Below are 11,916 nucleotides of genomic sequence, written 5' to 3' on the forward strand. Positions count from 1 at the left end.
ACAGACAGACAGACAGATCGATCGATCGATCGATCGATCGATCGGTAGGTAGGTAGGTAGGTAGGTAGGTAGGTAGGTAGGTAGGTAGGTAGGTAGGTAGGTAGGTAGGTAGGTAGGTAGGTAGGTAGGTAGGTAGGTAGGTAGGTAGGTAGGAAGGCAGGCAGGCAGGCAGGCAGGCAGGCAGGCAGGCAGGCAGGCAGGCAGGCAGGCAGGCAGGCAGGCAGGCAGGCAGGCAGGCAGGCAGGCAGGCAGGCAGGCAGGCAGGCAGGCAGGCAGGCAGGCAGACAGACAGATAGATAGATAGACAAAATAAACAAGTGTGTTTTATAGATAATTCTTTGCATCCTCAAGCTTAAGACGACAATTCGATAACATTTACCATATCATTTTCCTTTAAAGTTTTAAGTGTTGATTCCGTACTTTTGAAATGGAATGGCTTGTTGATCAAGATTTTATATTGCACTATTTAAATAATAGAGATCAAATGTAAATGTTTTATATCATTTATCTTATATTTTCAGGAGGTAGCAAACGGACCGTCTCCACATATTTTTTGTCATACCAATGGGGAAAACAGCCTCAGGTAAAAGCTTTATACGAGCGACTCCTTTCACTTGGGTACACAGTATGAATTGATAAACTTTAACATTGGCCATAACTTTTTCACTATTGAAGATAGCAACTTGATATTTGGAATGCATGTGTATCTCCTGGAGCTGAACATTTTGAGTGGTGAAAGGTGAAGGTCAAGGTCATCCTTCAAGGTCAAATGTCAAATATTCCGTCCGTCCGGAAATTTAAACATTGGCCATAACTTTTTTAATATTGAAAATAGCAACTTGATATTTTGGCATGCGTGTGTATCTCATGGTGCTGCACATTTTGAGTGGTGAAAGGTGAAGGTCAAGGTCATTCTTCAAGGTCAAATGTCAAATATATGGCGTCTGTCCGTCCGTCCGAACACTTTAACATTGGCCATCACTTTTTCAATATTGAAGATAACAACTTGATATTTGGCATGCATGTGTATCTAATGGAGCTGCAAATTCTGAAATGTGAAAGGTCAATGTCATCCTTCAAGGTCGAAGGTCAAATATATGGCATCTGTCCGTCCGTCCGAAAACTTTAACATTCGCCATAACTGTTTTATGCCCCCAAAGGGTGGCATATAGTTTTTAAACGTTCCGTCAGTCCGTCCGTTTGTCCGTTTGTCAGTCAGTATGTCCGTTCGTCAGTCCATCCGCCAGTCCGTCCGAAATTTTAACATTGCCCATAACTTTTGCAATATTGTAGATAGCAACTTGATATTTGGCGTGTATCTCATGGAGCTGCACATTTGAGTGGTGAAAGGTCAAGGTCATCCTTCAAGGTCAAAGATCAAGGTCAAAGGTCAAATTTTGCAATATTTAAGATAGCAACTTGATATAAGGCATGCATTTGTATCTCATGGAGCTGCACATTTTGGGTGGTGAAATGTCAAGGTCATCCGTCAAGGTCAAATGTCAAATTTTGCAATATTGAAGATAGCAACTCGATATTTGGCATGCATGCGTATCTAATTGAGCGGCACATTTTGAGTGGTAAAAGGTCATGGTCATCCTTCAAGGTCAAGTCAAATGTCAAATTTTGCAATATTGAAGATAGCAACTTGATATTTGGCATGCATGTGTATCTCATGGAGCTGCACATTTTTAATGGTGAAAGGTCAAGGTCATCCTTCAAGGTCAAGGTCAAATTGTGCGATATTGAAGATAGCAACTCGATATTTGGCATGCATGCGCATCTCATGGAGCTGCAAATTTTGAGTGGTAAAAAAGGTCAAGGTCATCCTTCAATGTCAAGGTCAAAGGTCAAATTTTGCAATATTGAAGATAGCAACTCCATATTTGGCATGCATGCGTATCTCATGGAGCTGCACATTTTGAGTGGTGAAAGGTCAAGGTCATCCTTCAAGGTCAAAGGTCAAATATATGGCTTCAAGGCGGCGCAGACGGGGGGGGACAATATGTTTCACGAACACAGTTCTTGTTGTACATGCGTTAATATATTCAATTATGATTATATAATTTAAAAAATAAGTCGAACAGTGGGCATTCTGTTAAAGCAGGGTTGAATATTTGAGATTATATGTGTGATTCTAAACTATACTTGTTGTTTCAGTTTTGTTGAATAATTTTTCATAGGCCGTAAAAAGAAAGTCTCTGTAATTACGCTGCAAACAGAAATGATCCCATTACATTTACGGGAAATGAGCTATGAATTAATCAAACGATATTTGTTTATGTTTTTGTACTTTTTCAATAGGGACATCAAATACATATATCATGGAATTATAGAACAGAAGTCAAAGTTTAAAAAAGCTAGTTTGTTTATTATTTGTCCTTGTGGCACATAATCTAAAGTTCTACAACATATTTTCCGGATTTTAAATCCAAATTAAATAACAAGTGCTGTCAGATGACAGTGCGCTCGACTATTCGAGTGCTTGACAGTATTACGTAAGCCATCTTTGGGAAATTGTTCATATTCAATAATGTCAAGGTAATATAGTCATATTCTAAGTTGAAGAGGACCATAACTGAAACATATTGATCGCTTATGTTTTAAAGAAGTTGTACTTTATACTTTTATAGACGATTCTGAGTTCATGTATATTTTCCACAATCTATTGAACATTTGTAAAGACATAAAACAAACTAATTAGGTTTTATTTCAAGTTTGATAGCAATAGCTTGGGGTGGGATGGTTGGACGGTCCCTCAAAAATAAAATTAATAAATATTTGGGTGTTTTTTTTACCATGTTTCAAAAAAAATTGGAGGGGGTAGGGGTTACGGTGGGGGTGGAAAGGAGAGTATATTGTGGGGATGTGGTCATTTATTAGATGAGCTTTGAAAAATAAGAACAAAAGGAAAAAACCTATTTAATTGTTTTTGTTTGGGGGGGGGGGGGGGGGGGGGGGGGGGGTAGGGGGTCTTGGGTGGGGCGTGGGTGATGGTTTGGGTAGAGTCGATTGTGGTATGTCAGGTAAGTGTTGTTTTGTCAAAGTATGAATCAAAACTGATCATAAATAAAGAAGTAGAAGTTATGGCAATTTAAGCAAAATTTATTAATTTGACATTGAGACTCAAGGTCATTTAAAGGTCAAGGTCAAATTCAACATGCCAGGTACAGTACCCTCATGATAGTTAGAAAGTATTTAAAGTCTGAAAGCAATAACCTTGATACTTTAGATGTAAAGTCGATCTAAACACACAATTTAACAAAATATTCAAAGTTACTAAGACAAAAAAGGGCCATAAATCCGTTAAAATGCCAATCAGAATTATGCAACTTGCCCTGTACAGTACCCTTAAGATAGTTAGCGAGTTTTCCATGTCTGAAAGCAATATCTATGATACTTTATGAGTAAACACAAAACTTAACCAAATGTTCAATTATCTAAGTATAAAAGGGGCCACACTTCTGTCAAAATGCCAGTCCGAGTTACATAACTTTGTCTGCACAGTCCTCTTATGATAGATAGAAAGTGTTGCAAGTATGAAAGCAATAGCTTTGATACTTTAGGTATAAAGTGAACCTAAACACAAAACCTAACCAAATTTTCAATTTTCTAAGTATAAAAAGGGACCCTCATTCTTACAAAATGCTTGATACAGTTTTCTGCTCTTGTTAATAGATTGGGGTTATATTGGTAAAGAAGTAAGCAAAATATAAAAGCAATATTGCAAGGTACATAAAAATATTTGAGGTGGTACGCAAACTTTAACATAAATTTATCAATAATATGCATATTCTAAGTGGAAAAAGGGCCATAATTCTTACAAAACATGCTTGTTACAGTTGTCTGCTCTTGTTTATAGATTGGGGTCATGTTGGTAAAGAAGTATGCAAAATATGAAAAACAATATGTCAAGGGACATAGCAAATAATTGAGGTGGTACGCAAACTTTAAAATAGATTTATCAATAATATGCATATTCTTAGTGAAAAAAGGGCCATACGTTTTACAAAATGCTTGATACAATAGTTGTCTGCTCTTCTTTATAGATTGGGGTCATGTTGGTAAAGGAGTATCCAAAAATTAAAAGCAATATGTCAAGGGACATAGAAAATATTTGAGGTGTATCGCGAACTTTAGATTTCCAACGCTCACGCTAACGCTAACGCTCACGCCGACGCCAGGGTGAGTAGGATAGCTCCACTATATATATTTCACATATAATAGGTCTTTTCCAGAAATAAGTCTACCGCAAAGAAGAACTTTTGACATTATATACAATCTATATATTATTTTCTAAAGATATGTCTCTATAGTAAATGTTAGATTTATTTTTGTTTTAACGAGTTTATGAACCATTAATATTTAAATGCAACTAACTTTTATTAGCAATTGTATTCGCCGTAATTTATTCAATTAAAAGTCATAAACTGTGATGAAGTTCTTTAAAATAATTAACTGAAATTTACTTCAGTTAAAATACCGCTGTGCAAGTGATAATAACTTCATCGTACAAAAAATTAAAATTCCTATAATTGCTTATGATCATTAGTCCCACGCAATTTCTAAGAAATATTGAATGTCTTAGACATATTACTGCGCTCAAGAGAACACGTGTTCCCATTAGTTCAGATTAACATCCGACGATTCTTTGTCTTTAATTGGTTTACTCTATTAATGTTTTTGACTGAAAGAGAATCATAAATATGTTATATTTTGTTACAATTAGTTTTAGTGAAATACTTTTTGCACCTCTGCATATGTGTATGAAATAAGTCGTGCCGAAAACGTATGTCACAATCAGTATTACATATTATGTTTAGACAATAAGTTGATGCTGCTTTGTAAAATATTGTTTTGAACTACTTCTGTACATGGTAGATATATGTGATATTTACTATTTTTCAATTAATAGCAAATTCTAGTAAACCTTGACGTGATTCAAATTGAGTCGAAATTGACATAAATCTGTTGTCACAATAATTTTAACACTATGCAAATGTATAATAATTTGCTTCCATTTCAGTAACGTTCATCATTTCCGCCAATAATAGAAGCAAATTGATTGTCAGAAAATGTCTTTTCAAAACGAAGAATTTTACTTAAGATAAATGGTAAATTTATGTAAAAGCCTTGGGACCGTTTCAATAAACATCATAGTGCTAAAGTCCATATCATATGATTATAAATTTTCAGTACTCAATTAATTACATTGGCATCTCGAGCGCCGTATATATTTGAAGAGCATGGAGAGCTTGTTCGTTTACTTATTAAGGTTACAAAATTATCTCGTCAGTTAAAATTGCCGTACGACCGTTAATGAAACGGCCCCCAGATTGCTAACTAATGAGTATAGCATATTTATACTCAAAGTTATTTAATTATTTTATTGAAACGCGATACCACTATAATTGATTTTATTACAGTAAAATTATCATGGCATGGAAAAATCAGTGTAATTATTTGATATCGCGATAAATTCTACATTATGTTTAATGATTAAATATAGTTTCGTTAAACATCATCAATATAATCGCAGTTAACATTTTAGAAATGTGTTCTAATTGGTTTGTCATCTATGCTTAAGCTTCGGTTTTCGATTTATATTAAATATACTAGATTAAAGGTATACCGAGGTCTATGATTTGTTGTCGGGGAAATCAAAACACTAAGCAATCTCCAGACATTTCAATGCCGTATTCGTAGTACATGTATACTAAAAGTTCAAGGCGTACAGAAAAGCGTTGCAGAGGCAAAAAGGTGGTCAGCAGAGACCTGAGCCACTAGGTCGAAGAAACTCTGCTGGAGTAGCTTAGAAAACACATGCAAATCAAAATTGGTATGCATTAAAATCGGCGAACCTCGCCGTATAAAAACTTTCTTCAAGTCGTCGAAGAAATTTAAGTACAATGATTATTATTTTTAAAGTGTTCATAGATTGTAAGGTAAACGAAAACAAAACACACACACAGATAATAAATAAAAGTTATTGTAAATTATTTAAATCTAATTGGCCCCGTTAACATATGTAATTATAAAATTGTATTTAAGCATAACCTAGCATAACCTCTACATTAAAAACCATTAAGTTATTATCCCCAGCCATAGGCGGAGGGATATTGTTTTGGCGTTGTCCGTCCGTCCTTCCATCCGTCCGTCCGTTCGGCACTTTTGTGTCCGTAGCTATATCTTAAAATGCTTTTGCGGATGTCATTGAAACTTGGTATGAGTATATATACGGATAAGAGGATGATGCATGCTAAATGGCATTGTACAACATCTGTTAATAACGGAGTTATGGCCCTTTGTATCTTGAAAAAAAATGCTGTTTAATATACAGCAGCGTTACCAATTGCGTTCCGCGTTTAATCGGTAAAAAATTGCTAAAAATAAGCGTTTGTAACCGATTTATGCGCTTAATAGATTATCAGCGGTTATTATGCGTTTAAAAGGATTTCATTGGTTTTTAAGCGTTTTCATCCGTTGAATTGCGCAACCACTTTTTTAAGCGACTTTACGCGATTAATCGCTACGCATGCGCATTTGTCCAAACCGCTGAAAGCGCTGAATGGGCGGAGCTTAACAGAGGTGTGTCCTAAAATATTTATATATAGATCTTTGCTTATCCCTGTGTTATCCATTTTCAGTTTGAACATTATTATTATTTTTTACTTTTATTGTGTATCCAAAAAAATATATGTTATTTAAGAAATATCATCTCTTATTGAAAATCCTAACAATGCTGAAAAAAATATCCGTAGAATACTGTTTGTGGGATAAACGTAATTCAATAATAGAAGAGATGGTCGACTGAAACAAGATCACAATTTTATTGTCAAACATTATTCCCGTGTTTGATAACGAAGAAATGTGTCGTAATTAATTGTCGATGGAAACATTATTTTACAAATAAATTATTTTAAAAACACCTAAACAGTGAGCGTGCAGATTGAGAGAAAAATCAAAAGTGTCATGTTTTTTTTATTATTCATTTAGAGCCGTAATGTTTGTTTATGCGGTATGTAAGTACACTATAATAACATGAGAATTCATTTAAATGTTAGTCAGTGATAATTCGTGGTTATATTGTAATGATACTAACATAAACGCTGAAATGAAATGTTCAAGGCCATGTGATTTTTCAGGTGAAGGTATGAAACATAATTTAAAATTGAAAAAGAATCTGATTGTCCAACATTTGTACAACATTAAGAACTTTAAAAGTTTTCCTATGTTTTCCACATTATTAACAATTAAAAGAAATGACACTTAAAGAATTTGTTATAATCGTGAATTCTTGGTAAAGTCTTCATGTTTTACTAGTAATTTATTGTCATCGAGGAAACTTTATTACGCCAAATTAGCTCTTGTCTGAAAGAATGTATTCCAAGGCAGCAGTAAATTCTCATTAGCTACCATCATCATATCCAGGGACTTCATTGAAACTATAGCAATAACTTTTTTTTAATTATTCATCTATTAGGACCCCTGTGTCTCAAATTACTAAATTGTTATTTATTCACTGTGAGAAATTTTAAAAAAAGACAATTAAGCGACTTTTACTTCCTTTTTAGAAAATACTTACGACTTATTTTTTGTTTCTTTCCTCTCTGCAAAAACGAAAACCTGGACAGCAAATGAGACAATAATGATGATTTCCACAATTGCATCATGACTCATTCACATAGTGTAGAATGTCTTTCACTTTCCGCTGGACCTAATATTTCTTTAAACGAACAAATTGCAGCTTCTCTTTCACTGCCGAGTTCTTCTCCTAATTTAGTTTGTCGCGAACGAAGAGCTCTAAATTGTCTGCGATGGTAATTTTTTTATGGAAACGGTTCCAACGTCAATGGCAAAATAATTTGGCCCTAGAAATGTAGATTGTGCTAAAATACAACTGTCACATATAATGGAGCTTCGCTCAAGAAAAACTTTGACTTAAGTCATGTGCATAAAGTGTCTTCCAAGATTAGCCTGTGAAGTCAGCACGGGGTTATCAAAGAAGACACATTCTGCCTTAATTTGATTATCTCTAAGAAGAGACTTGATTTAAACAAAACAAGAGCACCGCATATCGGGTGCCAACGCTCGGCTATGGATGCAGTTTTGAATACATTAAAGCTTGTCAGAAGCCTATGATAAAGTTTTATATTAGAGGTCACAGTGATTTTGACCTTTGACCTAGTAACCGACCCAAAAATGGGTTTTGCGTGTAGAACTCATTAAGATGCAGCTACATATGAAGTTTCAAAGTTGTTAGTGGAAGCACTTTGAATATAGACCCAATGGCGGCCGTGTTTTTCCACTGATCACGACCATTTTCAAACTCATTCGACATATCTATAAAACAAATGTTTTGACCAAGTTTCATGATGATTGGCCAGAAAATGTGACTTTTAGAGTGCTCACAAGCTTTTTTACTATATAAATATAAGGAAAGTGACCCCCCTGGTGGTCATGTTACTTGATGACATCTCAGTTCTGACTATAGAAAAATTGTAAATTGAGCGCCTGATTTGCAATTACAAAAAATCCGAAAAAAAACAGTTTGAAAATTAACCAACAAATAATCAATGTATGCACTTCAAAGATAAATGTTTACATTGACACAGATTGGTTTATTTCTTTTATAATCTGACATTAACAACTTAATCTAGTTTGGTCCAGATTTTAGCGCCTTTATTGTACATCACATTCACGCTTCTGTAGGGCGATAAACAATAACCATTGGCCCGTGTCACCTTTGACAACGTTTTCTATTGAATTGGCTTTTAACTAACATGAACCTTGCTAATCGTATGCAGCCTATCAGCACGCAGGCCACTGAATACACGTTGTTCCCACGTGCATAACACATCTTTGTTGTTGTTAATCACCAAACAAGCTTCATAATCATCATCATCATAATCTTCTTCAGCTAGGAAAAAACAGCAACAATGTTTTTATTTGAAATTTTACTTTATATCTTATAAAGATATCATGGGCAACTCGTTTGACCAAGTTTCATGATCATTTGGGCAAGAAATGTGACTTTTAGAGTGTTAACAATTTTTTACTATAGCCATATAATGAAAAATGCCCTGCCTCCTGGTGGCCATGTTTTTCAACCAACTGGAACCATTTTCAAACTTGTTCACGATATTATTGAGATAAATGTTCTGACCAAGTTTCATGAAGATCGGACAATAAATGTGGCCTCTAGAGTGACAACAATTAGGTTTTACTAAAGCCATATAGGGAAAAATGCCCCGCCGCCTGGCAGCCAAGTAATTCAACTAACGGGAACCATTTTCGAACTTGTCCAAGATATCATTAAAATAAGTGTTCTGACCAAGTTTCATGAGGATCGAACAATAAATGTGACCTCTAGAGTGATAACAAGGTTTTAATAAAGCCATATAAAAGGAAAAATGCCTCGCCCCCGGCGGCCATGTTTTACAAGCAAATTGAACCATTTTTGAACTCGTCCAATATATCATAGGGATGAATCGTCTGACTTAGTTGCATGATGATCGGACAATAAATGTTTCTTCTATAGGGTGTTAACAAGGTTTTACTATAGCCATATAAGGAAAAATGCCCACGGTGGCCATGTTTTTCAACCAATAGGAACCATTTTTAAACTTGCCCAAGATTGTATTGGCACAAATCTCCTGACCAAATGTCACGAAGTTCGGGCAATTAATGTGGCCTCCAGCGTGTTAACAAGGTAAATAATGACGCCATACGCCGCACGACGGACAAAAGGCGATCACAAAAGCTCACCATGAGCACATTATGCTTAGGTGAGCTAAAAAAAGACGCTGCCCCTGGCGGCCATGTTTTTCAAGCAACTGAAACTATTTTCGAACTTGTCCAAGATATTGTTGGGACAAATCGTCTGACCAAGTGATCGCACAATACCAGTGGCCTCTAAAGAGAGTTCACAAGGAGTACTATAGCCATATAAGAAAAAAGCCCTTACCCCTCGCAGCCATGTTGTTCAACAGACCAGAACCATTTTCAACTAATCCAAGATATCATTAGAACAAATGTTCTGACCAAGTTTCATGAAGAATGGGACATAAATGCGACTTTAAGAGTGTTAACAAGTTTTTAATCAAGAGGGTCTGAAAGGTCCAAAGTCGCTAACCTGAGATACAAAGGAACTGCCCTGCTCAGTGCAGCCCCAAGATATCATTAGAACAAATGTTCTCACCAAGTTTCATGCAGAGTGAACTATAAATGTAACTTTTAGAATGCTAACAAAATTTAACTAACTATTTCATCGTGAGTAAATCAATTATTCCCTAATATACATATTTTCAAAAAAAAAACAAAATCAAACAACACCACAACAAAAAGGTATAAGGGATGTTATTGGTTTCAACGGTGTTCCGTAATTTTCCATATCACCACTCTAATTAGTAATTAGAAGGGGTGAGTGATTGCATATGCATGCATTATGTGACATGCCACGTTGTTTTAAAGAAATAGGACGCGAGCTATGGATTAAGGGGAGAAAACTCAAAACTATTGTTTGAAAGTCTGCTCTAGATTTATTCGGATGGACCAACGGCTCCAAATAGTGCTTGGTTATCGGCCGTCTGTGACCAAACGGCTGGACAGATTTCTTTGAAGTAATTTTTTTTGAACGGTTGTCCGTCCAATTGCCCATAAGAGGTCCTAGGGATGATTTGGATTAAAGCTATTATTGACATTTTTGCGGCCCGCGAAGACAGGATAGGATAAATTTTAGTTAATGACTTTGTTATGATTCCAATATCAGAGGTGGGGATTTTTTTCATGGTTCTTTGTCAATTTTTCTCTCATTAAACATGACGGTATATATTAATTCAAATATATTTGGCTCCTGGGCCCATATACTATCCAGGGTACGTTACTTCCACCTGTGTGATACTATTGTTGATTTAATTCTAGTGATACTTTTGTTGATTTAATTTCTTCCCTTAAATTTATGCGCATGCATAGCATGTATTTTTAACAGTGCATCCTAGTTATAGTGTAACAAACATATTAAGAACTACATGTACTTATTTTTTTTTAATTATTGTGCATTCAGCCGTCGCTTGTTGTAAGCTCGAGGTTGTAATATGTTGTACTATAATCAATTAACTTTGATGTACAGGCACAATAACTCCTGTTTCTGTTAGAACCCTTGTTGCAATAATTCAACTCTCAGCTTTATAACCCAAGGGTTGTTGACCCTAACCCTACCCCTAATCCTCCCAGAGCCGCCATAGCAAATTTCATCGAAGACTCTGGGAGTAAGTTTATATGGACTAGTTAGAACCCTAGCTAGACTGTTACAAATTTCCAAATACTTGATGGTGATTTACAGTTTATGCTTAATATTTTAAATGATTGGTGTATTGTTAACTATATGGTTGTCAATCCATCTGAAAGTAACATCGTACATTTTAGACCAAACTCTGTAAACAGAACTTCATTTAGTTTCACAATGTGGTAATCATAATTTGCAAGTGACTGGTGGGTACACTTACCTTGGTCTATTGTTGGATTAATATTTGAATTTCAATGTAACCGCAAAGTCTGTCGCACAAAGTGCTGGAAGAGCTCTTGGCTTGATGATAGCAAAATGTAAAGCAATGGGTGGTGTTCCGTACAATGTGTTTACTAAGCTTTATGACAGCTCAGTTTGGCCGGTAATAGCTTATGGTTCATCAGTCGAGGGTACAGTCTAGCAGCCCCCGCATGATAAACAATGGAAGTCTGTGGCCAATCAGTGGCATCGGTTAAAATCTATGGATTGTCAAAGAATTAACAGTAAAATCTTTACTTTTTGTTGTGATAAAAGTAGTAGTCGATGTCAAAACTGGGCATATCTGTTTAAGAATCATATGCAAAGTATTAATATGCTACAAACATAAGAATTATGTAAAAGTATGTCAC

This window comes from Dreissena polymorpha, chromosome 4, assembly GCF_020536995.1.
Source record: "Dreissena polymorpha isolate Duluth1 chromosome 4, UMN_Dpol_1.0, whole genome shotgun sequence".
NCBI lineage: Eukaryota > Metazoa > Mollusca > Bivalvia > Myida > Dreissenidae > Dreissena > Dreissena polymorpha.